Source organism: Brachyhypopomus gauderio, chromosome 10 (genome assembly GCF_052324685.1).
Source record: "Brachyhypopomus gauderio isolate BG-103 chromosome 10, BGAUD_0.2, whole genome shotgun sequence".
In the NCBI taxonomy this organism is placed as follows: Eukaryota; Metazoa; Chordata; class Actinopteri; order Gymnotiformes; family Hypopomidae; genus Brachyhypopomus; species Brachyhypopomus gauderio.
In genome coordinates, this window is record NC_135220.1 from 7,767,681 (window position 1) to 7,792,643 (window position 24,963).

Genomic DNA, 24,963 nt, shown 5'->3' on the forward strand with positions numbered 1-24,963 from the left:
AGTGAATGAAAATGGTGCTCGACAAGATGTTTAGAAGTAGACCTGGAAATTTCAAAACTTAAAAGCATGTTTGCCAAGCTGATATGTTCATATGCTTGTACAAAAGATCTGCCAATTCCCTTGAGCCATGAGGTTGATTTGCTGACAACAGATGGCGTGATGACAAGGGGTAATGTCGAGAGATGTGTTACACTGGCCTATCTTATCAAAGATCTCTTGCTAAATCTTCTCCAGGACCTCCAGACTTCTCCTACATATTTGGCCAAAAGAATGGACGCGGAACAACGTGTGGATTTTTCAAATGTCACTGGATATCAAAGATTGGGTGAAAGGGAAACTGAAATCCAGAAAGATTGAAAATACAAAAGATCTGCTAAGTCCCCTGCTCAGTGGGTGAAAGGGAAACTGAAATTCATAATGATTGAAATGACAAAAGATCTGCTAATTCCCTTCAGCTATGGTCGTGTTTGCACAAAGCAGTACAGAAACAAAATTGAGTTGAAGCATTGTACTGACTTTTCATTTTTCTGTCTCTCAGGTGTCTGACTAGAACAGACTGTACTGAGAACAGAGCCCTCTGATATATTCCAGAAGTATAGGTTGCGTTCATCGTGGGTACTGGACATCCGCAAGCTTTAGCAAGAGCCCCAGTGGCCTAATGGATAAGGCACTGGCCTCCTAAGCCAGGGATTGTGGGTTCGAGTCCCATCTGGGGTGCTGGGAAAGCAGAGTGGCGCAGCGGAAGCGTGCTGGGCCCATAACCCAGAGGTCGATGGATCGAAACCATCCTCTGTTAAGTCAGCTTTAGTCCTAAAAAAGCATTCCTTTAGTCCAAAAATAGCACACCTTTCAATGTCAGAGGGGTGTGAGTCAAAAATTGATAGAAAGCCTCTAAAGACAGGGTGAATTCACTCTATAGCATTTCTTTCAATGTTTTAATTTAATGAAACTCTTCAAGGCACTTCATGCTTCACTCTAGCAAATCCCAATAGACACTCAAAATAACCTACAAATTCAAGCTTGTGTTGTAAAAAATGTAAGTCCCTTTCAAGAAAGTGAATGAAAATGGTGCTCGACAAGATGTTTAGAAGTAGACCTGGAAATTTCAAAACTTAAAAGCATGTTTGCCAAGCTGATATGTTCATATGCTTGTACAAAAGATCTGCCAATTCCCTTGAGCCATGAGGTTGATTTGCTGACAACAGATGGCGTGATGACAAGGGGTAATGTCGAGAGATGTGTTACATTGGCCTATCTTATCAAAGATCTCTTGCTGAATCTTCTCCAGGACCTCCAGACTTCTACATATTTGGCCAAAAGAGGTGACGCGGAACAACGTGTGGATTTTTCAAATGTCACTGGATGTCAAAGATTGGGTGAAAGGGAAACTGAAATCCAGAAAGATTGAAAATACAAAAGATCTGCTAAGTCCCCTGCTCAGTGGGTGAAAGGGAAACTGAAATTCATAATGATTGAAATGACAAAAGATCTGCTAATTCCCTTCAGCTATGGTCGTGTTTGCACAAAGCAGTACAGAAACAAAATTGAGTTGAAGCATTGTACTGACTTTTCATTTTTCTGTCTCTCAGGTGTCTGACTAGAACAGACTGTACTGAGAACAGAGCCCTCTGATATATTCCAGAAGTATAGGTTGCGTTCATCGTGGGTACTGGACATCCGCAAGCTTTAGCAAGAGCCCCAGTGGCCTAATGGATAAGGCACTGGCCTCCTAAGCCAGGGATTGTGGGTTCGAGTCCCATCTGGGGTGCTGGGAAAGCAGAGTGGCGCAGCGGAAGCGTGCTGGGCCCATAACCCAGAGGTCGATGGATCGAAACCATCCTCTGCTAAGTCAGCTTTAGTCCTGAAAAAGCATTCCTTTAGTCCAAAAATAGCACACCTTTCAATGTCAGAGGGGTGTGAGTCAAAAATTGATAGAAAGCCTCTAAAGACAGGGTGAATTCACTCTATAGCATTTCTTTCAATGTTTTAATTTAATGAAACTCTTCAAGGCACTTCATGCTTCACTCTAGCAAATCCCAATAGACACTCAAAATAACCTACAAATTCAAGCTTGTGTTGTAAAAAATGTAAGTCCCTTTCAAGAAAGTGAATGAAAATGGTGCTCGACAAGATGTTTAGAAGTAGACCTGGAAATTTCAAAACTTAAAAGCATGTTTGCCAAGCTGATATGTTCATATGCTTGTACAAAAGATCTGCCAATTCCCTTGAGCCATGAGGTTGATTTGCTGACAACAGATGGCGTGATGACAAGGGGTAATGTCGAGAGATGTGTTACATTGGCCTATCTTATCAAAGATCTCTTGCTGAATCTTCTCCAGGACCTCCAGACTTCTACATATTTGGCCAAAAGAGGTGACGCGGAACAACGTGTGGATTTTTCAAATGTCACTGGATGTCAAAGATTGGGTGAAAGGGAAACTGAAATCCAGAAAGATTGAAAATACAAAAGATCTGCTAAGTCCCCTGCTCAGTGGGTGAAAGGGAAACTGAAATTCATAATGATTGAAATGACAAAAGATCTGCTAATTCCCTTCAGCTATGGTCGTGTTTGCACAAAGCAGTACAGAAACAAAATTGAGTTGAAGCATTGTACTGACTTTTCATTTTTCTGTCTCTCAGGTGTCTGACTAGAACAGACTGTACTGAGAACAGAGCCCTCTGATATATTCCAGAAGTATAGGTTGCGTTCATCGTGGGTACTGGACATCCGCAAGCTTTAGCAAGAGCCCCAGTGGCCTAATGGATAAGGCACTGGCCTCCTAAGCCAGGGATTGTGGGTTCGAGTCCCATCTGGTGTGCTGGGAAAGCAGAGTGGCGCAGCGGAAGCGTGCTGGGCCCATAACCCAGAGGTCGATGGATCGAAACCATCCTCTGCTAAGTCAGCTTTAGTCCTGAAAAAGCATTCCTTTAGTCCAAAAATAGCACACCTTTCAATGTCAGAGGGGTGTGAGTCAAAAATTGATAGAAAGCCTCTAAAGACAGGGTGAATTCACTCTATAGCATTTCTTTCAATGTTTTAATTTAATGAAACTCTTCAAGGCACTTCATGCTTCACTCTAGCAAATCCCAATAGACACTCAAAATAACCTACAAATTCAAGCTTGTGTTGTAAAAAATGTAAGTCCCTTTCAAGAAAGTGAATGAAAATGGTGCTCGACAAGATGTTTAGAAGTAGACCTGGAAATTTCAAAACTTAAAAGCATGTTTGCCAAGCTGATATGTTCATATGCTTGTACAAAAGATCTGCCAATTCCCTTGAGCCATGAGGTTGATTTGCTGACAACAGATGGCGTGATGACAAGGGGTAATGTCGAGAGATGTGTTACACTGGCCTATCTTATCAAAGATCTCTTGCTAAATCTTCTCCAGGACCTCCAGACTTCTCCTACATATTTGGCCAAAAGAATGGACGCGGAACAACGTGTGGATTTTTCAAATGTCACTGGATATCAAAGATTGGGTGAAAGGGAAACTGAAATCCAGAAAGATTGAAAATACAAAAGATCTGCTAAGTCCCCTGCTCAGTGGGTGAAAGGGAAACTGAAATTCATAATGATTGAAATGACAAAAGATCTGCTAATTCCCTTCAGCTATGGTCGTGTTTGCACAAAGCAGTACAGAAACAAAATTGAGTTGAAGCATTGTACTGACTTTTCATTTTTCTGTCTCTCAGGTGTCTGACTAGAACAGACTGTACTGAGAACAGAGCCCTCTGATATATTCCAGAAGTATAGGTTGCGTTCATCGTGGGTACTGGACATCCGCAAGCTTTAGCAAGAGCCCCAGTGGCCTAATGGATAAGGCACTGGCCTCCTAAGCCAGGGATTGTGGGTTCGAGTCCCATCTGGGGTGCTGGGAAAGCAGAGTGGCGCAGCGGAAGCGTGCTGGGCCCATAACCCAGAGGTCGATGGATCGAAACCATCCTCTGTTAAGTCAGCTTTAGTCCTAAAAAAGCATTCCTTTAGTCCAAAAATAGCACACCTTTCAATGTCAGAGGGGTGTGAGTCAAAAATTGATAGAAAGCCTCTAAAGACAGGGTGAATTCACTCTATAGCATTTCTTTCAATGTTTTAATTTAATGAAACTCTTCAAGGCACTTCATGCTTCACTCTAGCAAATCCCAATAGACACTCAAAATAACCTACAAATTCAAGCTTGTGTCGTAAAAAATTTAAGTCCCTTTCAAGAAAGTGAATGAAAATGGTGCTCGACAAGATGTTTAGAAGTAGACCTGGAAATTTCAAAACTTAAAAGCATCTTTGCCAAGCTGATATGTTCATATGCTTGTACAAAAGATCTGCCAATTCCCTTGAGCCATGAGGTTGATTTGCTGACAACAGATGGCGTGATGACAAGGGGTAATGTCGAGAGATGTGTTACATTGGCCTATCTTATCAAAGATCTCTTGCTGAATCTTCTCCAGGACCTCCAGACTTCTCCTACATATTTGGCCAAAAGAATGGACGCGGAACAACGTGTGGATTTTTCAAATGTCACTGGATATCAAAGATTGGGTGAAAGGGAAACTGAAATCCAGAAAGATTGAAAATACAAAAGATCTGCTAAGTCCCCTGCTCAGTGGGTGAAAGGGAAACTGAAATTCATAATGATTGAAATGACAAAAGATCTGCTAATTCCCTTCAGCTATGGTCGTGTTTGCACAAAGCAGTACAGAAACAAAATTGAGTTGAAGCATTGTACTGACTTTTCATTTTTCTGTCTCTCAGGTGTCTGACTAGAACAGACTGTACTGAGAACAGAGCCCTCTGATATATTCCAGAAGTATAGGTTGCGTTCATCGTGGGTACTGGACATCCGCAAGCTTTAGCAAGAGCCCCAGTGGCCTAATGGATAAGGCACTGGCCTCCTAAGCCAGGGATTGTGGGTTCGAGTCCCATCTGAGGTGCTGGGAAAGCAGAGTGGCGCAGCGGAAGCGTGCTGGGCCCATAACCCAGAGGTCGATGGATCAAAACCATCCTCTGCTAAGTCAGCTTTAGTCCTAAAAAAGCATTCCTTTAGTCCAAAAATAGCACACCTTTCAATGTCAGAGGGGTGTGAGTCAAAAATTGATAGAAAGCCTCTAAAGACAGGGTGAATTCACTCTATAGCATTTCTTTCAATGTTTTAATTTAATGAAACTCTTCAAGGCACTTCATGCTTCACTCTAGCAAATCCCAATAGACACTCAAAATAACCTACAAATTCAAGCTTGTGTTGTAAAAAATGTAAGTCCCTTTCAAGAAAGTGAATGAAAATGGTGCTCGACAAGATGTTTAGAAGTAGACCTGGAAATTTCAAAACTTAAAAGCATGTTTGCCAAGCTGATATGTTCATATGCTTGTACAAAAGATCTGCCAATTCCCTTGAGCCATGAGGTTGATTTGCTGACAACAGATGGCGTGATGACAAGGGGTAATGTCGAGAGATGTGTTACATTGGCCTATCTTATCAAAGATCTCTTGCTGAATCTTCTCCAGGACCTCCAGACTTCTACATATTTGGCCAAAAGAGGTGACGCGGAACAACGTGTGGATTTTTCAAATGTCACTGGATGTCAAAGATTGGGTGAAAGGGAAACTGAAATCCAGAAAGATTGAAAATACAAAAGATCTGCTAAGTCCCCTGCTCAGTGGGTGAAAGGGAAACTGAAATTCATAATGATTGAAATGACAAAAGATCTGCTAATTCCCTTCAGCTATGGTCGTGTTTGCACAAAGCAGTACAGAAACAAAATTGAGTTGAAGCATTGTACTGACTTTTCATTTTTCTGTCTCTCAGGTGTCTGACTAGAACAGACTGTACTGAGAACAGAGCCCTCTGATATATTCCAGAAGTATAGGTTGCGTTCATCGTGGGTACTGGACATCCGCAAGCTTTAGCAAGAGCCCCAGTGGCCTAATGGATAAGGCACTGGCCTCCTAAGCCAGGGATTGTGGGTTCGAGTCCCATCTGGGGTGCTGGGAAAGCAGAGTGGCGCAGCGGAAGCGTGCTGGGCCCATAACCCAGAGGTCGATGGATCGAAACCATCCTCTGCTAAGTCAGCTTTAGTCCTGAAAAAGCATTCCTTTAGTCCAAAAATAGCACACCTTTCAATGTCAGAGGGGTGTGAGTCAAAAATTGATAGAAAGCCTCTAAAGACAGGGTGAATTCACTCTATAGCATTTCTTTCAATGTTTTAATTTAATGAAACTCTTCAAGGCACTTCATGCTTCACTCTAGCAAATCCCAATAGACACTCAAAATAACCTACAAATTCAAGCTTGTGTTGTAAAAAATGTAAGTCCCTTTCAAGAAAGTGAATGAAAATGGTGCTCGACAAGATGTTTAGAAGTAGACCTGGAAATTTCAAAACTTAAAAGCATGTTTGCCAAGCTGATATGTTCATATGCTTGTACAAAAGATCTGCCAATTCCCTTGAGCCATGAGGTTGATTTGCTGACAACAGATGGCGTGATGACAAGGGGTAATGTCGAGAGATGTGTTACATTGGCCTATCTTATCAAAGATCTCTTGCTGAATCTTCTCCAGGACCTCCAGACTTCTACATATTTGGCCAAAAGAGGTGACGCGGAACAACGTGTGGATTTTTCAAATGTCACTGGATGTCAAAGATTGGGTGAAAGGGAAACTGAAATCCAGAAAGATTGAAAATACAAAAGATCTGCTAAGTCCCCTGCTCAGTGGGTGAAAGGGAAACTGAAATTCATAATGATTGAAATGACAAAAGATCTGCTAATTCCCTTCAGCTATGGTCGTGTTTGCACAAAGCAGTACAGAAACAAAATTGAGTTGAAGCATTGTACTGACTTTTCATTTTTCTGTCTCTCAGGTGTCTGACTAGAACAGACTGTACTGAGAACAGAGCCCTCTGATATATTCCAGAAGTATAGGTTGCGTTCATCGTGGGTACTGGACATCCGCAAGCTTTAGCAAGAGCCCCAGTGGCCTAATGGATAAGGCACTGGCCTCCTAAGCCAGGGATTGTGGGTTCGAGTCCCATCTGGGGTGCTGGGAAAGCAGAGTGGCGCAGTGGAAGCGTGCTGGGCCCATAACCCAGAGGTCGATGGATCGAAACCATCCTCTGCTAAGTCAGCTTTAGTCCTGAAAAAGCATTCCTTTAGTCCAAAAATAGCACACCTTTCAATGTCAGAGGGGTGTGAGTCAAAAATTGATAGAAAGCCTCTAAAGACAGGGTGAATTCACTCTATAGCATTTCTTTCAATGTTTTAATTTAATGAAACTCTTCAAGGCACTTCATGCTTCACTCTAGCAAATCCCAATAGACACTCAAAATAACCTACAAATTCAAGCTTGTGTTGTAAAAAATGTAAGTCCCTTTCAAGAAAGTGAATGAAAATGGTGCTCGACAAGATGTTTAGAAGTAGACCTGGAAATTTCAAAACTTAAAAGCATGTTTGCCAAGCTGATATGTTCATATGCTTGTACAAAAGATCTGCCAATTCCCTTGAGCCATGAGGTTGATTTGCTGACAACAGATGGCGTGATGACAAGGGGTAATGTCGAGAGATGTGTTACATTGGCCTATCTTATCAAAGATCTCTTGCTGAATCTTCTCCAGGACCTCCAGACTTCTACATATTTGGCCAAAAGAGGTGACGCGGAACAACGTGTGGATTTTTCAAATGTCACTGGATGTCAAAGATTGGGTGAAAGGGAAACTGAAATCCAGAAAGATTGAAAATACAAAAGATCTGCTAAGTCCCCTGCTCAGTGGGTGAAAGGGAAACTGAAATTCATAATGATTGAAATGACAAAAGATCTGCTAATTCCCTTCAGCTATGGTCGTGTTTGCACAAAGCAGTACAGAAACAAAATTGAGTTGAAGCATTGTACTGACTTTTCATTTTTCTGTCTCTCAGGTGTCTGACTAGAACAGACTGTACTGAGAACAGAGCCCTCTGATATATTCCAGAAGTATAGGTTGCGTTCATCGTGGGTACTGGACATCCGCAAGCTTTAGCAAGAGCCCCAGTGGCCTAATGGATAAGGCACTGGCCTCCTAAGCCAGGGATTGTGGGTTCGAGTCCCATCTGGTGTGCTGGGAAAGCAGAGTGGCGCAGCGGAAGCGTGCTGGGCCCATAACCCAGAGGTCGATGGATCGAAACCATCCTCTGCTAAGTCAGCTTTAGTCCTGAAAAAGCATTCCTTTAGTCCAAAAATAGCACACCTTTCAATGTCAGAGGGGTGTGAGTCAAAAATTGATAGAAAGCCTCTAAAGACAGGGTGAATTCACTCTATAGCATTTCTTTCAATGTTTTAATTTAATGAAACTCTTCAAGGCACTTCATGCTTCACTCTAGCAAATCCCAATAGACACTCAAAATAACCTACAAATTCAAGCTTGTGTTGTAAAAAATGTAAGTCCCTTTCAAGAAAGTGAATGAAAATGGTGCTCGACAAGATGTTTAGAAGTAGACCTGGAAATTTCAAAACTTAAAAGCATGTTTGCCAAGCTGATATGTTCATATGCTTGTACAAAAGATCTGCCAATTCCCTTGAGCCATGAGGTTGATTTGCTGACAACAGATGGCGTGATGACAAGGGGTAATGTCGAGAGATGTGTTACACTGGCCTATCTTATCAAAGATCTCTTGCTAAATCTTCTCCAGGACCTCCAGACTTCTCCTACATATTTGGCCAAAAGAATGGACGCGGAACAACGTGTGGATTTTTCAAATGTCACTGGATATCAAAGATTGGGTGAAAGGGAAACTGAAATCCAGAAAGATTGAAAATACAAAAGATCTGCTAAGTCCCCTGCTCAGTGGGTGAAAGGGAAACTGAAATTCATAATGATTGAAATGACAAAAGATCTGCTAATTCCCTTCAGCTATGGTCGTGTTTGCACAAAGCAGTACAGAAACAAAATTGAGTTGAAGCATTGTACTGACTTTTCATTTTTCTGTCTCTCAGGTGTCTGACTAGAACAGACTGTACTGAGAACAGAGCCCTCTGATATATTCCAGAAGTATAGGTTGCGTTCATCGTGGGTACTGGACATCCGCAAGCTTTAGCAAGAGCCCCAGTGGCCTAATGGATAAGGCACTGGCCTCCTAAGCCAGGGATTGTGGGTTCGAGTCCCATCTGGGGTGCTGGGAAAGCAGAGTGGCGCAGCGGAAGCGTGCTGGGCCCATAACCCAGAGGTCGATGGATCGAAACCATCCTCTGCTAAGTCAGCTTTAGTCCTAAAAAAGCATTCCTTTAGTCCAAAAATAGCACACCTTTCAATGTCAGAGGGGTGTGAGTCAAAAATTGATAGAAAGCCTCTAAAGACAGGGTGAATTCACTCTATAGCATTTCTTTCAATGTTTTAATTTAATGAAACTCTTCAAGGCACTTCATGCTTCACTCTAGCAAATCCCAATAGACACTCAAAATAACCTACAAATTCAAGCTTGTGTCGTAAAAAATTTAAGTCCCTTTCAAGAAAGTGAATGAAAATGGTGCTCGACAAGATGTTTAGAAGTAGACCTGGAAATTTCAAAACTTAAAAGCATGTTTGCCAAGCTGATATGTTCATATGCTTGTACAAAAGATCTGCCAATTCCCTTGAGCCATGAGGTTGATTTGCTGACAACAGATGGCGTGATGACAAGGGGTAATGTCGAGAGATGTGTTACATTGGCCTATCTTATCAAAGATCTCTTGCTGAATCTTCTCCAGGACCTCCAGACTTCTCCTACATATTTGGCCAAAAGAATGGACGCGGAACAACGTGTGGATTTTTCAAATGTCACTGGATATCAAAGATTGGGTGAAAGGGAAACTGAAATCCAGAAAGATTGAAAATACAAAAGATCTGCTAAGTCCCCTGCTCAGTGGGTGAAAGGGAAACTGAAATTCATAATGATTGAAATGACAAAAGATCTGCTAATTCCCTTCAGCTATGGTCGTGTTTGCACAAAGCAGTACAGAAACAAAATTGAGTTGAAGCATTGTACTGACTTTTCATTTTTCTGTCTCTCAGGTGTCTGACTAGAACAGACTGTACTGAGAACAGAGCCCTCTGATATATTCCAGAAGTATAGGTTGCGTTCATCGTGGGTACTGGACATCCGCAAGCTTTAGCAAGAGCCCCAGTGGCCTAATGGATAAGGCACTGGCCTCCTAAGCCAGGGATTGTGGGTTCGAGTCCCATCTGAGGTGCTGGGAAAGCAGAGTGGCGCAGCGGAAGCGTGCTGGGCCCATAACCCAGAGGTCGATGGATCAAAACCATCCTCTGCTAAGTCAGCTTTAGTCCTAAAAAAGCATTCCTTTAGTCCAAAAATAGCACACCTTTCAATGTCAGAGGGGTGTGAGTCAAAAATTGATAGAAAGCCTCTAAAGACAGGGTGAATTCACTCTATAGCATTTCTTTCAATGTTTTAATTTAATGAAACTCTTCAAGGCACTTCATGCTTCACTCTAGCAAATCCCAATAGACACTCAAAATAACCTACAAATTCAAGCTTGTGTTGTAAAAAATGTAAGTCCCTTTCAAGAAAGTGAATGAAAATGGTGCTCGACAAGATGTTTAGAAGTAGACCTGGAAATTTCAAAACTTAAAAGCATGTTTGCCAAGCTGATATGTTCATATGCTTGTACAAAAGATCTGCCAATTCCCTTGAGCCATGAGGTTGATTTGCTGACAACAGATGGCGTGATGACAAGGGGTAATGTCGAGAGATGTGTTACATTGGCCTATCTTATCAAAGATCTCTTGCTGAATCTTCTCCAGGACCTCCAGACTTCTACATATTTGGCCAAAAGAGGTGACGCGGAACAACGTGTGGATTTTTCAAATGTCACTGGATGTCAAAGATTGGGTGAAAGGGAAACTGAAATCCAGAAAGATTGAAAATACAAAAGATCTGCTAAGTCCCCTGCTCAGTGGGTGAAAGGGAAACTGAAATTCATAATGATTGAAATGACAAAAGATCTGCTAATTCCCTTCAGCTATGGTCGTGTTTGCACAAAGCAGTACAGAAACAAAATTGAGTTGAAGCATTGTACTGACTTTTCATTTTTCTGTCTCTCAGGTGTCTGACTAGAACAGACTGTACTGAGAACAGAGCCCTCTGATATATTCCAGAAGTATAGGTTGCGTTCATCGTGGGTACTGGACATCCGCAAGCTTTAGCAAGAGCCCCAGTGGCCTAATGGATAAGGCACTGGCCTCCTAAGCCAGGGATTGTGGGTTCGAGTCCCATCTGGGGTGCTGGGAAAGCAGAGTGGCGCAGCGGAAGCGTGCTGGGCCCATAACCCAGAGGTCGATGGATCGAAACCATCCTCTGCTAAGTCAGCTTTAGTCCTGAAAAAGCATTCCTTTAGTCCAAAAATAGCACACCTTTCAATGTCAGAGGGGTGTGAGTCAAAAATTGATAGAAAGCCTCTAAAGACAGGGTGAATTCACTCTATAGCATTTCTTTCAATGTTTTAATTTAATGAAACTCTTCAAGGCACTTCATGCTTCACTCTAGCAAATCCCAATAGACACTCAAAATAACCTACAAATTCAAGCTTGTGTTGTAAAAAATGTAAGTCCCTTTCAAGAAAGTGAATGAAAATGGTGCTCGACAAGATGTTTAGAAGTAGACCTGGAAATTTCAAAACTTAAAAGCATGTTTGCCAAGCTGATATGTTCATATGCTTGTACAAAAGATCTGCCAATTCCCTTGAGCCATGAGGTTGATTTGCTGACAACAGATGGCGTGATGACAAGGGGTAATGTCGAGAGATGTGTTACATTGGCCTATCTTATCAAAGATCTCTTGCTGAATCTTCTCCAGGACCTCCAGACTTCTCCTACATATTTGGCCAAAAGAATGGACGCGGAACAACGTGTGGATTTTTCAAATGTCACTGGATATCAAAGATTGGGTGAAAGGGAAACTGAAATCCAGAAAGATTGAAAATACAAAAGATCTGCTAAGTCCCCTGCTCAGTGGGTGAAAGGGAAACTGAAATTCATAATGATTGAAATGACAAAAGATCTGCTAATTCCCTTCAGCTATGGTCGTGTTTGCACAAAGCAGTACAGAAACAAAATTGAGTTGAAGCATTGTACTGACTTTTCATTTTTCTGTCTCTCAGGTGTCTGACTAGAACAGACTGTACTGAGAACAGAGCCCTCTGATATATTCCAGAAGTATAGGTTGCGTTCATCGTGGGTACTGGACATCCGCAAGCTTTAGCAAGAGCCCCAGTGGCCTAATGGATAAGGCACTGGCCTCCTAAGCCAGGGATTGTGGGTTCGAGTCCCATCTGAGGTGCTGGGAAAGCAGAGTGGCGCAGCGGAAGCGTGCTGGGCCCATAACCCAGAGGTCGATGGATCGAAACCATCCTCTGCTAAGTCAGCTTTAGTCCTAAAAAAGCATTCCTTTAGTCCAAAAATAGCACACCTTTCAATGTCAGAGGGGTGTGAGTCAAAAATTGATAGAAAGCCTCTAAAGACAGGGTGAATTCACTCTATAGCATTTCTTTCAATGTTTTAATTTAATGAAACTCTTCAAGGCACTTCATGCTTCACTCTAGCAAATCCCAATAGACACTCAAAATAACCTACAAATTCAAGCTTGTGTTGTAAAAAATGTAAGTCCCTTTCAAGAAAGTGAATGAAAATGGTGCTCGACAAGATGTTTAGAAGTAGACCTGGAAATTTCAAAACTTAAAAGCATGTTTGCCAAGCTGATATGTTCATATGCTTGTACAAAAGATCTGCCAATTCCCTTGAGCCATGAGGTTGATTTGCTGACAACAGATGGCGTGATGACAAGGGGTAATGTCGAGAGATGTGTTACATTGGCCTATCTTATCAAAGATCTCTTGCTGAATCTTCTCCAGGACCTCCAGACTTCTACATATTTGGCCAAAAGAGGTGACGCGGAACAACGTGTGGATTTTTCAAATGTCACTGGATGTCAAAGATTGGGTGAAAGGGAAACTGAAATCCAGAAAGATTGAAAATACAAAAGATCTGCTAAGTCCCCTGCTCAGTGGGTGAAAGGGAAACTGAAATTCATAATGATTGAAATGACAAAAGATCTGCTAATTCCCTTCAGCTATGGTCGTGTTTGCACAAAGCAGTACAGAAACAAAATTGAGTTGAAGCATTGTACTGACTTTTCATTTTTCTGTCTCTCAGGTGTCTGACTAGAACAGACTGTACTGAGAACAGAGCCCTCTGATATATTCCAGAAGTATAGGTTGCGTTCATCGTGAGTACTGGACATCCGCAAGCTTTAGCAAGAGCCCCAGTGGCCTAATGGATAAGGCACTGGCCTCCTAAGCCAGGGATTGTGGGTTCGAGTCCCATCTGGGGTGCTGGGAAAGCAGAGTGGCGCAGCGGAAGCGTGCTGGGCCCATAACCCAGAGGTCGATGGATCGAAACCATCCTCTGCTAAGTCAGCTTTAGTCCTGAAAAAGCATTCCTTTAGTCCAAAAATAGCACACCTTTCAATGTCAGAGGGGTGTGAGTCAAAAATTGATAGAAAGCCTCTAAAGACAGGGTGAATTCACTCTATAGCATTTCTTTCAATGTTTTAATTTAATGAAACTCTTCAAGGCACTTCATGCTTCACTCTAGCAAATCCCAATAGACACTCAAAATAACCTACAAATTCAAGCTTGTGTTGTAAAAAATGTAAGTCCCTTTCAAGAAAGTGAATGAAAATGGTGCTCGACAAGATGTTTAGAAGTAGACCTGGAAATTTCAAAACTTAAAAGCATGTTTGCCAAGCTGATATGTTCATATGCTTGTACAAAAGATCTGCCAATTCCCTTGAGCCATGAGGTTGATTTGCTGACAACAGATGGCGTGATGACAAGGGGTAATGTCGAGAGATGTGTTACATTGGCCTATCTTATCAAAGATCTCTTGCTGAATCTTCTCCAGGACCTCCAGACTTCTCCTACATATTTGGCCAAAAGAATGGACGCGGAACAACGTGTGGATTTTTCAAATGTCACTGGATATCAAAGATTGGGTGAAAGGGAAACTGAAATCCAGAAAGATTGAAAATACAAAAGATCTGCTAAGTCCCCTGCTCAGTGGGTGAAAGGGAAACTGAAATTCATAATGATTGAAATGACAAAAGATCTGCTAATTCCCTTCAGCTATGGTCGTGTTTGCACAAAGCAGTACAGAAACAAAATTGAGTTGAAGCATTGTACTGACTTTTCATTTTTCTGTCTCTCAGGTGTCTGACTAGAACAGACTGTACTGAGAACAGAGCCCTCTGATATATTCCAGAAGTATAGGTTGCGTTCATCGTGGGTACTGGACATCCGCAAGCTTTAGCAAGAGCCCCAGTGGCCTAATGGATAAGGCACTGGCCTCCTAAGCCAGGGATTGTGGGTTCGAGTCCCATCTGAGGTGCTGGGAAAGCAGAGTGGCGCAGCGGAAGCGTGCTGGGCCCATAACCCAGAGGTCGATGGATCGAAACCATCCTCTGCTAAGTCAGCTTTAGTCCTAAAAAGCATTCCTTTAGTCCAAAAATAGCACACCTTTCAATGTCAGAGGGGTGTGAGTCAAAAATTGATAGAAAGCCTCTAAAGACAGGGTGAATTCACTCTATAGCATTTCTTTCAATGTTTTAATTTAATGAAACTCTTCAAGGCACTTCATGCTTCACTCTAGCAAATCCCAATAGACACTCAAAATAACCTACAAATTCAAGCTTGTGTTGTAAAAAATGTAAGTCCCTTTCAAGAAAGTGAATGAAAATGGTGCTCGACAAGATGTTTAGAAGTAGACCTGGAAATTTCAAAACTTAAAAGCATGTTTGCCAAGCTGATATGTTCATATGCTTGTACAAAAGATCTGCCAATTCCCTTGAGCCATGAGGTTGATTTGCTGACAACAGATGGCGTGATGACAAGGGGTAATGTCGAGAGATGTGTTACATTGGCCTATCTTATCAAAGATCTCTTGCTGAATCTTCTCCAGGACCTCCAGACTTCTACATATTTGGCCAAAAGAGGTGACGCGGAACAACGTGTGGATTTTTCAAATGTCACTGGATGTCAAAGATTGGGTGAAAGGGAAACTGAAATCCAGAAAGATTGAAAATACAAAAGATCTGCTAAGTCCCCTGCTCAGTGGGTGAAAGGGAAACTGAAATTCATAATGATTGAAATGACAAAAGATCTGCTAATTCCCTTCAGCTATGGTCGTGTTTGCACAAAGCAGTACAGAAACAAAATTGAGTTGAAGCATTGTACTGACTTTTCATTTTTCTGTCTCTCAGGTGTCTGACTAGAACAGACTGTACTGAGAACAGAGCCCTCTGATATATTCCAGAAGTATAGGTTGCGTTCATCGTGGGTACTGGACATCCGCATGCTTTAGCAAGAGCCCCAGTGGCCTAATGGATAAGGCACTGGCCTCCTAAGCCAGGGATTGTGGGTTCGAGTCCCATCTGGGGTGCTGGGAAAGCAGAGTGGCGCAGCGGAAGCGTGCTGGGCCCATAACCCAGAGGTCGATGGATCGAAACCATCCTCTGCTAAGTCAGCTTTAGTCCTGAAAAAGCATTCCTTTAGTCCAAAAATAGCACACCTTTCAATGTCAGAGGGGTGTGAGTCAAAAATTGATAGAAAGCCTCTAAAGACAGGGTGAATTCACTCTATAGCATTTCTTTCAATGTTTTAATTTAATGAAACTCTTCAAGGCACTTCATGCTTCACTCTAGCAAATCCCAATAGACACTCAAAATAACCTACAAATTCAAGCTTGTGTTGTAAAAAATTTAAGTCCCTTTCAAGAAAGTGAATGAAAATGGTGCTCGACAAGATGTTTAGAAGTAGACCTGGAAATTTCAAAACTTAAAAGCATGTTTGCCAAGCTGATATGTTCATATGCTTGTACAAAAGATCTGCCAATTCCCTTGAGCCATGAGGTTGATTTGCTGACAACAGATGGCGTGATGACAAGGGGTAATGTCGAGAGATGTGTTACATTGGCCTATCTTATCAAAGATCTCTTGCTGAATCTTCTCCAGGACCTCCAGACTTCTACATATTTGGCCAAAAGAGGTGACGCGGAACAACGTGTGGATTTTTCAAATGTCACTGGATGTCAAAGATTGGGTGAAAGGGAAACTGAAATCCAGAAAGATTGAAAATACAAAAGATCTGCTAAGTCCCCTGCTCAGTGGGTGAAAGGGAAACTGAAATTCATAATGATTGAAATGACAAAAGATCTGCTAATTCCCTTCAGCTATGGTCGTGTTTGCACAAAGCAGTACAGAAACAAAATTGAGTTGAAGCATTGTACTGACTTTTCATTTTTCTGTCTCTCAGGTGTCTGACTAGAACAGACTGTACTGAGAACAGAGCCCTCTGATATATTCCAGAAGTATAGGTTGCGTTCATCGTGGGTACTGGACATCCGCAAGCTTTAGCAAGAGCCCCAGTGGCCTAATGGATAAGGCACTGGCCTCCTAAGCCAGGGATTGTGGGTTCGAGTCCCATCTGGGGTGCTGGGAAAGCAGAGTGGCGCAGCGGAAGCGTGCTGGGCCCATAACCCAGAGGTCGATGGATCGAAACCATCCTCTGCTAAGTCAGCTTTAGTCCTGAAAAAGCATTCCTTTAGTCCAAAAATAGCACACCTTTCAATGTCAGAGGGGTGTGAGTCAAAAATTGATAGAAAGCCTCTAAAGACAGGGTGAATTCACTCTATAGCATTTCTTTCAATGTTTTAATTTAATGAAACTCTTCAAGGCACTTCATGCTTCACTCTAGCAAATCCCAATAGACACTCAAAATAACCTACAAATTCAAGCTTGTGTTGTAAAAAATGTAAGTCCCTTTCAAGAAAGTGAATGAAAATGGTGCTCGACAAGATGTTTAGAAGTAGACCTGGAAATTTCAAAACTTAAAAGCATGTTTGCCAAGCTGATATGTTCATATGCTTGTACAAAAGATCTGCCAATTCCCTTGAGCCATGAGGTTGATTTGCTGACAACAGATGGCGTGATGACAAGGGGTAATGTCGAGAGATGTGTTACACTGGCCTATCTTATCAAAGATCTCTTGCTAAATCTTCTCCAGGACCTCCAGACTTCTCCTACATATTTGGCCAAAAGAATGGACGCGGAACAACGTGTGGATTTTTCAAATGTCACTGGATATCAAAGATTGGGTGAAAGGGAAACTGAAATCCAGAAAGATTGAAAATACAAAAGATCTGCTAAGTCCCCTGCTCAGTGGGTGAAAGGGAAACTGAAATTCATAATGATTGAAATGACAAAAGATCTGCTAATTCCCTTCAGCTATGGTCGTGTTTGCACAAAGCAGTACAGAAACAAAATTGAGTTGAAGCATTGTACTGACTTTTCATTTTTCTGTCTCTCAGGTGTCTGACTAGAACAGACTGTACTGAGAACAGAGCCCTCTGATATATTCCAGAAGTATAGGTTGCGTTCATCGTGGGTACTGGACATCCGCAAGCTTTAGCAAGAGCCCCAGTGGCCTAATGGATAAGGCACTGGCCTCCTAAGCCAGGGATTGTGGGTTCGAGTCCCATCTGAGGTGCTGGGAAAGCAGAGTGGCGCAGCGGAAGCGTGCTGGGCCCATAACCCAGAGGTCGATGGATCGAAACCATCCTCTGCTAAGTCAGCTTTAGTCCTAAAAAGCATTCCTTTAGTCCAAAAATAGCACACCTTTCAATGTCAGAGGGGTGTGAGTCAAAAATTGATAGAAAGCCTCTAAAGACAGGGTGAATTCACTCTATAGCATTTCTTTCAATGTTTTAATTTAATGAAACTCTTCAAGGCACTTCATGCTTCACTCTAGCAAATCCCAATAGACACTCAAAATAACCTACAAATTCAAGCTTGTGTTGTAAAAAATTTAAGTCCCTTTCAAGAAAGTGAATGAAAATGGTGCTCGACAAGATGTTTAGAAGTAGACCTGGAAATTTCAAAACTTAAAAGCATGTTTGCCAAGCTGATATGTTCATATGCTTGTACAAAAGATCTGCCAATTCCCTTGAGCCATGAGGTTGATTTGCTGACAACAGATGGCGTGATGACAAGGGGTAATGTCGAGAGATGTGTTACACTGGCCTATCTTATCAAAGATCTCTTGCTAAATCTTCTCCAGGACCTCCAGACTTCTCCTACATATTTGGCCAAAAGAATGGACGCGGAACAACGTGTGGATTTTTCAAATGTCACTGGATATCAAAGATTGGGTGAAAGGGAAACTGAAATCCAGAAAGATTGAAAATACAAAAGATCTGCTAAGTCCCCTGCTCAGTGGGTGAAAGGGAAACTGAAATTCATAATGATTGAAATGACAAAAGATCTGCTAATTCCCTTCAGCTATGGTCGTGTTTGCACAAAGCAGTACAGAAACAAAATTGAGTTGAAGCATTGTACTGACTTTTCATTTTTCTGTCTCTCAGGTGTCTGACTAGAACAGACTGTACTGAGAACAGAGCCCTCTGATATATTCCAGAAGTATAGGTTGCGTTCATCGTGGGTACTGGACATCCGCAAGCTTTAGCAAGAGCCCCAGTGGCCTAATGGATAAGGCACTGGCCTCCTAAGCCAGGGATTGTGGGTTCGAGTCCCATCTGAGGTGCTGGGAAAGCAGAGTGGCGCAGCGGAAGCGTGCTGGGCCCATAACCCAGAGGTCGATGGATCGAAACCATCCTCTGCTAAGTCAGCTTTAGTCCTAAAAAGCATTCCTTTAGTCCAAAAATAGCACACCTTTCAATGTCAGAGGGGTGTGAGTCAAAAATTGATAGAAAGCCTCTAAAGACAGGGTGAATTCACTCTATAGCATTTCTTTCAATGTTTTAATTTAATGAAACTCTTCAAGGCACTTCATGCTTCACTCTAGCAAATCCCAATAGACACTCAAAATAACCTACAAATTCAAGCTTGTGTTGTAAAAAATTTAAGTCCCTTTCAAGAAAGTGAATGAAAATGGTGCTCGACAAGATGTTTAGAAGTAGACCTGGAAATTTCAAAACTTAAAAGCATGTTTGCCAAGCTGATATGTTCATATGCTTGTACAAAAGATCTGCCAATTCCCTTGAGCCATGAGGTTGATTTGCTGACAACAGATGGCGTGATGACAAGGGGTAATGTCGAGAGATGTGTTACATTGGCCTATCTTATCAAAGATCTCTTGCTGAATCTTCTCCAGGACCTCCAGACTTCTACATATTTGGCCAAAAGAGGTGACGCGGAACAACGTGTGGATTTTTCAAATGTCACTGGATGTCAAAGATTGGGTGAAAGGGAAACTGAAATCCAGAAAGATTGAAAATACAAAAGATCTGCTAAGTCCCCTGCTCAGTGGGTGAAAGGGAAACTGAAATTCATAATGATTGAAATGACAAAAGATCTGCTAATTCCCTTCAGCTATGGTCGTGTTTGCACAAAGCAGTACAGAAACAAAATTGAGTTGAAGCATTGTACTGACTTTTCATTTTTCTGTCTCTCAGGTGTCTGACTAGAACAGACTGTACTGAGAACAGAGCCCTCTGATATATTCCAGAAGTATAGGTTGCGTTCATCGTGGGTACTGGACATCCGCAAGCTTTAGCAAGAGCCCCAGTGGCCTAATGGATAAGGCACTGGCCTCCTAAGCCAGGGATTGTGGGTTCGAGTCCCATCTGAGGTGCTGGGAAAGCAGAGTGGCGCAGCGGAAGCGTGCTGGGCCCATAACCCAGAGGTCGATGGATCGAAACCATCCTCTGCTAAGTCAGCTTTAGTCCTAAAAAGCATTCCTTTAGTCCAAAAATAGCACACCTTTCAATGTCAGAGGGGTGTGAGTCAAAAATTGATAGAAAGCCTCTAAAGACAGGGTGAATTCACTCTATAGCATTTCTTTCAATGTTTTAATTTAATGAAACTCTTCAAGGCACTTCATGCTTCACTCTAGCAAATCCCAATAGACACTCAAAATAACCTACAAATTCAAGCTTGTGTTGTAAAAAATGTAAGTCCCTTTCAAGAAAGTGAATGAAAATGGTGCTCGACAAGATGTTTAGAAGTAGACCTGGAAATTTCAAAACTTAAAAGCATGTTTGCCAAGCTGATATGTTCATATGCTTGTACAAAAGATCTGCCAATTCCCTTGAGCCATGAGGTTGATTTGCTGACAACAGATGGCGTGATGACAAGGGGTAATGTCGAGAGATGTGTTACATTGGCCTATCTTATCAAAGATCTCTTGCTGAATCTTCTCCAGGACCTCCAGACTTCTACATATTTGGCCAAAAGAGGTGACGCGGAACAACGTGTGGATTTTTCAAATGTCACTGGATGTCAAAGATTGGGTGAAAGGGAAACTGAAATCCAGAAAGATTGAAAATACAAAAGATCTGCTAAGTCCCCTGCTCAGTGGGTGAAAGGGAAACTGAAATTCATAATGATTGAAATGACAAAAGATCTGCTAATTCCCTTCAGCTATGGTCGTGTTTGCACAAAGCAGTACAGAAACAAAATTGAGTTGAAGCATTGTACTGACTTTTCATTTTTCTGTCTCTCAGGTGTCTGACTAGAACAGACTGTACTGAGAACAGAGCCCTCTGATATATTCCAGAAGTATAGGTTGCGTTCATCGTGGGTACTGGACATCCGCATGCTTTAGCAAGAGCCCCAGTGGCCTAATGGATAAGGCACTGGCCTCCTAAGCCAGGGATTGTGGGTTCGAGTCCCATCTGGGGTGCTGGGAAAGCAGAGTGGCGCAGCGGAAGCGTGCTGGGCCCATAACCCAGAGGTCGATGGATCGAAACCATCCTCTGCTAAGTCAGCTTTAGTCCTGAAAAAGCATTCCTTTAGTCCAAAAATAGCACACCTTTCAATGTCAGAGGGGTGTGAGTCAAAAATTGATAGAAAGCCTCTAAAGACAGGGTGAATTCACTCTATAGCATTTCTTTCAATGTTTTAATTTAATGAAACTCTTCAAGGCACTTCATGCTTCACTCTAGCAAATCCCAATAGACACTCAAAATAACCTACAAATTCAAGCTTGTGTTGTAAAAAATTTAAGTCCCTTTCAAGAAAGTGAATGAAAATGGTGCTCGACAAGATGTTTAGAAGTAGACCTGGAAATTTCAAAACTTAAAAGCATGTTTGCCAAGCTGATATGTTCATATGCTTGTACAAAAGATCTGCCAATTCCCTTGAGCCATGAGGTTGATTTGCTGACAACAGATGGCGTGATGACAAGGGGTAATGTCGAGAGATGTGTTACATTGGCCTATCTTATCAAAGATCTCTTGCTGAATCTTCTCCAGGACCTCCAGACTTCTACATATTTGGCCAAAAGAGGTGACGCGGAACAACGTGTGGATTTTTCAAATGTCACTGGATGTCAAAGATTGGGTGAAAGGGAAACTGAAATCCAGAAAGATTGAAAATACAAAAGATCTGCTAAATCCCCTGCTCAGTGGGTGAAAGGGAAACTGAAATTCATAATGATTGAAATGACAAAAGATCTGCTAATTCCCTTCAGCTATGGTCGTGTTTGCACAAAGCAGTACAGAAACAAAATTGAGTTGAAGCATTGTACTGACTTTTCATTTTTCTGTCTCTCAGGTGTCTGACTAGAACAGACTGTACTGAGAACAGAGCCCTCTGATATATTCCAGAAGTATAGGTTGCGTTCATCGTGGGTACTGGACATCCGCAAGCTTTAGCAAGAGCCCCAGTGGCCTAATGGATAAGGCACTGGCCTCCTAAGCCAGGGATTGTGGGTTCGAGTCCCATCTGGGGTGCTGGGAAAGCAGAGTGGCGCAGCGGAAGCGTGCTGGGCCCATAACCCAGAGGTCGATGGATCGAAACCATCCTCTGCTAAGTCAGCTTTAGTCCTGAAAAAGCATTCCTTTAGTCCAAAAATAGCACACCTTTCAATGTCAGAGGGGTGTGAGTCAAAAATTGATAGAAAGCCTCTAAAGACAGGGTGAATTCACTCTATAGCATTTCTTTCAATGTTTTAATTTAATGAAACTCTTCAAGGCACTTCATGCTTCACTCTAGCAAATCCCAATAGACACTCAAAATAACCTACAAATTCAAGCTTGTGTTGTAAAAAATGTAAGTCCCTTTCAAGAAAGTGAATGAAAATGGTGCTCGACAAGATGTTTAGAAGTAGACCTGGAAATTTCAAAACTTAAAAGCATGTTTGCCAAGCTGATATGTTCATATGCTTGTACAAAAGATCTGCCAATTCCCTTGAGCCATGAGGTTGATTTGCTGACAACAGATGGCGTGATGACAAGGGGTAATGTCGAGAGATGTGTTACACTGGCCTATCTTATCAAAGATCTCTTGCTAAATCTTCTCCAGGACCTCCAGACTTCTCCTACATATTTGGCCAAAAGAATGGACGCGGAACAACGTGTGGATTTTTCAAATGTCACTGGATATCAAAGATTGGGTGAAAGGGAAACTGAAATCCAGAAAGATTGAAAATACAAAAGATCTGCTAAGTCCCCTGCTCAGTGGGTGAAAGGGAAACTGAAATTCATAATGATTGAAATGACAAAAGATCTGCTAATTCCCTTCAGCTATGGTCGTGTTTGCACAAAGCAGTACAGAAACAAAATTGAGTTGAAGCATTGTACTGACTTTTCATTTTTCTGTCTCTCAGGTGTCTGACTAGAACAGACTGTACTGAGAACAGAGCCCTCTGATATATTCCAGAAGTATAGGTTGCGTTCATCGTGGGTACTGGACATCCGCAAGCTTTAGCAAGAGCCCCAGTGGCCTAATGTATAAGGCACTGGCCTCCTAAGCCAGGGATTGTGGGTTCGAGTCCCATCTGGGGTGCTGGGAAAGCAGAGTGGCGCAGCGGAAGCGTGCTGGGCCCATAACCCAGAGGTCGATGGATCGAAACCATCCTCTGCTAAGTCAGCTTTAGTCCTAAAAAAGCATTCCTTTAGTCCAAAAATAGCACACCTTTCAATGTCAGAGGGGTGTGAGTCAAAAATTGATAGAAAGCCTCTAAAGACAGGGTGAATTCACTCTATAGCATTTCTTTCAATGTTTTAATTTAATGAAACTCTTCAAGGCACTTCATGCTTCACTCTAGCAAATCCCAATAGACACTCAAAATAACCTACAAATTCAAGCTTGTGTTGTAAAAAATTTAAGTCCCTTTCAAGAAAGTGAATGAAAATGGTGCTCGACAAGATGTTTAGAAGTAGACCTGGAAATTTCAAAACTTAAAAGCATGTTTGCCAAGCTGATATGTTCATATGCTTGTACAAAAGATCTGCCAATTCCCTTGAGCCATGATGTTGATTTGCTGACAACAGATGGCGTGATGACAAGGGGTAATGTCGAGAGATGTGTTACATTGGCCTATCTTATCAAAGATCTCTTGCTGAATCTTCTCCAGGACCTCCAGACTTCTACATATTTGGCCAAAAGAGGTGACGCGGAACAACGTGTGGATTTTTCAAATGTCACTGGATGTCAAAGATTGGGTGAAAGGGAAACTGAAATCCAGAAAGATTGAAAATACAAAAGATCTGCTAAGTCCCCTGCTCAGTGGGTGAAAGGGAAACTGAAATTCATAATGATTGAAATGACAAAAGATCTGCTAATTCCCTTCAGCTATGGTCGTGTTTGCACAAAGCAGTACAGAAACAAAATTGAGTTGAAGCATTGTACTGACTTTTCATTTTTCTGTCTCTCAGGTGTCTGACTAGAACAGACTGTACTGAGAACAGAGCCCTCTGATATATTCCAGAAGTATAGGTTGCGTTCATCGTGGGTACTGGACATCCGCAAGCTTTAGCAAGAGCCCCAGTGGCCTAATGTATAAGGCACTGGCCTCCTAAGCCAGGGATTGTGGGTTCGAGTCCCATCTGGGGTGCTGGGAAAGCAGAGTGGCGCAGCGGAAGCGTGCTGGGCCCATAACCCAGAGGTCGATGGATCGAAACCATCCTCTGCTAAGTCAGCTTTAGTCCTAAAAAAGCATTCCTTTAGTCCAAAAATAGCACACCTTTCAATGTCAGAGGGGTGTGAGTCAAAAATTGATAGAAAGCCTCTAAAGACAGGGTGAATTCACTCTATAGCTTTTCTTTCAATGTTTTAATTTAATGAAACTCTTCAAGGCACTTCATGCTTCACTCTAGCAAATCCCAATAGACACTCAAAATAACCTACAAATTCAAGCTTGTGTTGTAAAAAATGTAAGTCCCTTTCAAGAAAGTGAATGAAAATGGTGCTCGACAAGATGTTTAGAAGTAGACCTGGAAATTTCAAAACTTAAAAGCATGTTTGCCAAGCTGATATGTTCATATGCTTGTACAAAAGATCTGCCAATTCCCTTGAGCCATGAGGTTGATTTGCTGACAACAGATGGCGTGATGACAAGGGGTAATGTCGAGAGATGTGTTACATTGGCCTATCTTATCAAAGATCTCTTGCTGAATCTTCTCCAGGACCTCCAGACTTCTACATATTTGGCCAAAAGAGGTGATGCGGAACAACGTGTGGATTTTTCAAATGTCACTGGATGTCAAAGATTGGGTGAAAGGGAAACTGAAATCCAGAAAGATTGAAAATACAAAAGATCTGCTAAGTCCCCTGCTCAGTAGGTGAAAGGGAAACTGAAATTCATAATGATTGAAATGACAAAAGATCTGCTAATTCCCTTCAGCTATGGTCGTGTTTGCACAAAGCAGTACAGAAACAAAATTGAGTTGAAGCATTGTACTGACTTTTCATTTTTCTGTCTCTCAGGTGTCTGACTAGAACAGACTGTACTGAGAACAGAGCCCTCTGATATATTCCAGAAGTATAGGTTGCGTTCATCGTGGGTACTGGACATCCGCAAGCTTTAGCAAGAGCCCCAGTGGCCTAATGTATAAGGCACTGGCCTCCTAAGCCAGGGATTGTGGGTTCGAGTCCCATCTGGGGTGCTGGGAAAGCAGAGTGGCGCAGCGGAAGCGTGCTGGGCCCATAACCCAGA

At 42.1% G+C, this 24,963-nt stretch overlaps 20 non-coding genes across 20 annotated transcripts; all 20 read left to right on the top strand.

Moving 5' to 3' along the window:
- Positions 1 to 644: 644 nt before the first annotated feature.
- On the top strand, positions 645 to 717 carry trnar-ccu (transfer RNA arginine (anticodon CCU)). Its single transcript has one exon. It is a non-coding gene; the product is annotated as a tRNA-Arg (tRNA).
- Positions 718 to 1,695: 978 nt separating this feature from the next.
- On the top strand, positions 1,696 to 1,768 carry trnar-ccu (transfer RNA arginine (anticodon CCU)). The gene has a single exon. It is a non-coding gene; the product is annotated as a tRNA-Arg (tRNA).
- A 2,032-nt stretch (positions 1,769 to 3,800) lies between these two features.
- On the top strand, positions 3,801 to 3,873 carry trnar-ccu (transfer RNA arginine (anticodon CCU)). The gene has a single exon. It is a non-coding gene; the product is annotated as a tRNA-Arg (tRNA).
- Positions 3,874 to 4,854: 981 nt separating this feature from the next.
- On the top strand, positions 4,855 to 4,927 carry trnar-ccu (transfer RNA arginine (anticodon CCU)). The gene has a single exon. It is a non-coding gene; the product is annotated as a tRNA-Arg (tRNA).
- Positions 4,928 to 5,905: 978 nt separating this feature from the next.
- On the top strand, positions 5,906 to 5,978 carry trnar-ccu (transfer RNA arginine (anticodon CCU)). Its single transcript has one exon. It is a non-coding gene; the product is annotated as a tRNA-Arg (tRNA).
- Positions 5,979 to 6,956: 978 nt separating this feature from the next.
- trnar-ccu (transfer RNA arginine (anticodon CCU)) lies at positions 6,957 to 7,029 on the top strand. Its single transcript has one exon. It is a non-coding gene; the product is annotated as a tRNA-Arg (tRNA).
- A 7-nt stretch (positions 7,030 to 7,036) lies between these two features.
- trnam-cau (transfer RNA methionine (anticodon CAU)) lies at positions 7,037 to 7,108 on the top strand. The gene has a single exon. It is a non-coding gene; the product is annotated as a tRNA-Met (tRNA).
- A 1,953-nt stretch (positions 7,109 to 9,061) lies between these two features.
- On the top strand, positions 9,062 to 9,134 carry trnar-ccu (transfer RNA arginine (anticodon CCU)). Its single transcript has one exon. It is a non-coding gene; the product is annotated as a tRNA-Arg (tRNA).
- A 981-nt stretch (positions 9,135 to 10,115) lies between these two features.
- trnar-ccu (transfer RNA arginine (anticodon CCU)) lies at positions 10,116 to 10,188 on the top strand. The gene has a single exon. It is a non-coding gene; the product is annotated as a tRNA-Arg (tRNA).
- A 978-nt stretch (positions 10,189 to 11,166) lies between these two features.
- Positions 11,167 to 11,239, top strand: trnar-ccu (transfer RNA arginine (anticodon CCU)). Its single transcript has one exon. It is a non-coding gene; the product is annotated as a tRNA-Arg (tRNA).
- Positions 11,240 to 12,220: 981 nt separating this feature from the next.
- trnar-ccu (transfer RNA arginine (anticodon CCU)) lies at positions 12,221 to 12,293 on the top strand. The gene has a single exon. It is a non-coding gene; the product is annotated as a tRNA-Arg (tRNA).
- A 978-nt stretch (positions 12,294 to 13,271) lies between these two features.
- On the top strand, positions 13,272 to 13,344 carry trnar-ccu (transfer RNA arginine (anticodon CCU)). Its single transcript has one exon. It is a non-coding gene; the product is annotated as a tRNA-Arg (tRNA).
- A 981-nt stretch (positions 13,345 to 14,325) lies between these two features.
- Positions 14,326 to 14,398, top strand: trnar-ccu (transfer RNA arginine (anticodon CCU)). The gene has a single exon. It is a non-coding gene; the product is annotated as a tRNA-Arg (tRNA).
- Positions 14,399 to 15,375: 977 nt separating this feature from the next.
- trnar-ccu (transfer RNA arginine (anticodon CCU)) lies at positions 15,376 to 15,448 on the top strand. The gene has a single exon. It is a non-coding gene; the product is annotated as a tRNA-Arg (tRNA).
- A 978-nt stretch (positions 15,449 to 16,426) lies between these two features.
- Positions 16,427 to 16,499, top strand: trnar-ccu (transfer RNA arginine (anticodon CCU)). The gene has a single exon. It is a non-coding gene; the product is annotated as a tRNA-Arg (tRNA).
- A 981-nt stretch (positions 16,500 to 17,480) lies between these two features.
- Positions 17,481 to 17,553, top strand: trnar-ccu (transfer RNA arginine (anticodon CCU)). The gene has a single exon. It is a non-coding gene; the product is annotated as a tRNA-Arg (tRNA).
- Positions 17,554 to 18,533: 980 nt separating this feature from the next.
- On the top strand, positions 18,534 to 18,606 carry trnar-ccu (transfer RNA arginine (anticodon CCU)). The gene has a single exon. It is a non-coding gene; the product is annotated as a tRNA-Arg (tRNA).
- A 977-nt stretch (positions 18,607 to 19,583) lies between these two features.
- trnar-ccu (transfer RNA arginine (anticodon CCU)) lies at positions 19,584 to 19,656 on the top strand. The gene has a single exon. It is a non-coding gene; the product is annotated as a tRNA-Arg (tRNA).
- Positions 19,657 to 20,633: 977 nt separating this feature from the next.
- Positions 20,634 to 20,706, top strand: trnar-ccu (transfer RNA arginine (anticodon CCU)). The gene has a single exon. It is a non-coding gene; the product is annotated as a tRNA-Arg (tRNA).
- A 978-nt stretch (positions 20,707 to 21,684) lies between these two features.
- Positions 21,685 to 21,757, top strand: trnar-ccu (transfer RNA arginine (anticodon CCU)). Its single transcript has one exon. It is a non-coding gene; the product is annotated as a tRNA-Arg (tRNA).
- The last annotated feature ends 3,206 nt before the right edge of the window (positions 21,758 to 24,963 follow it).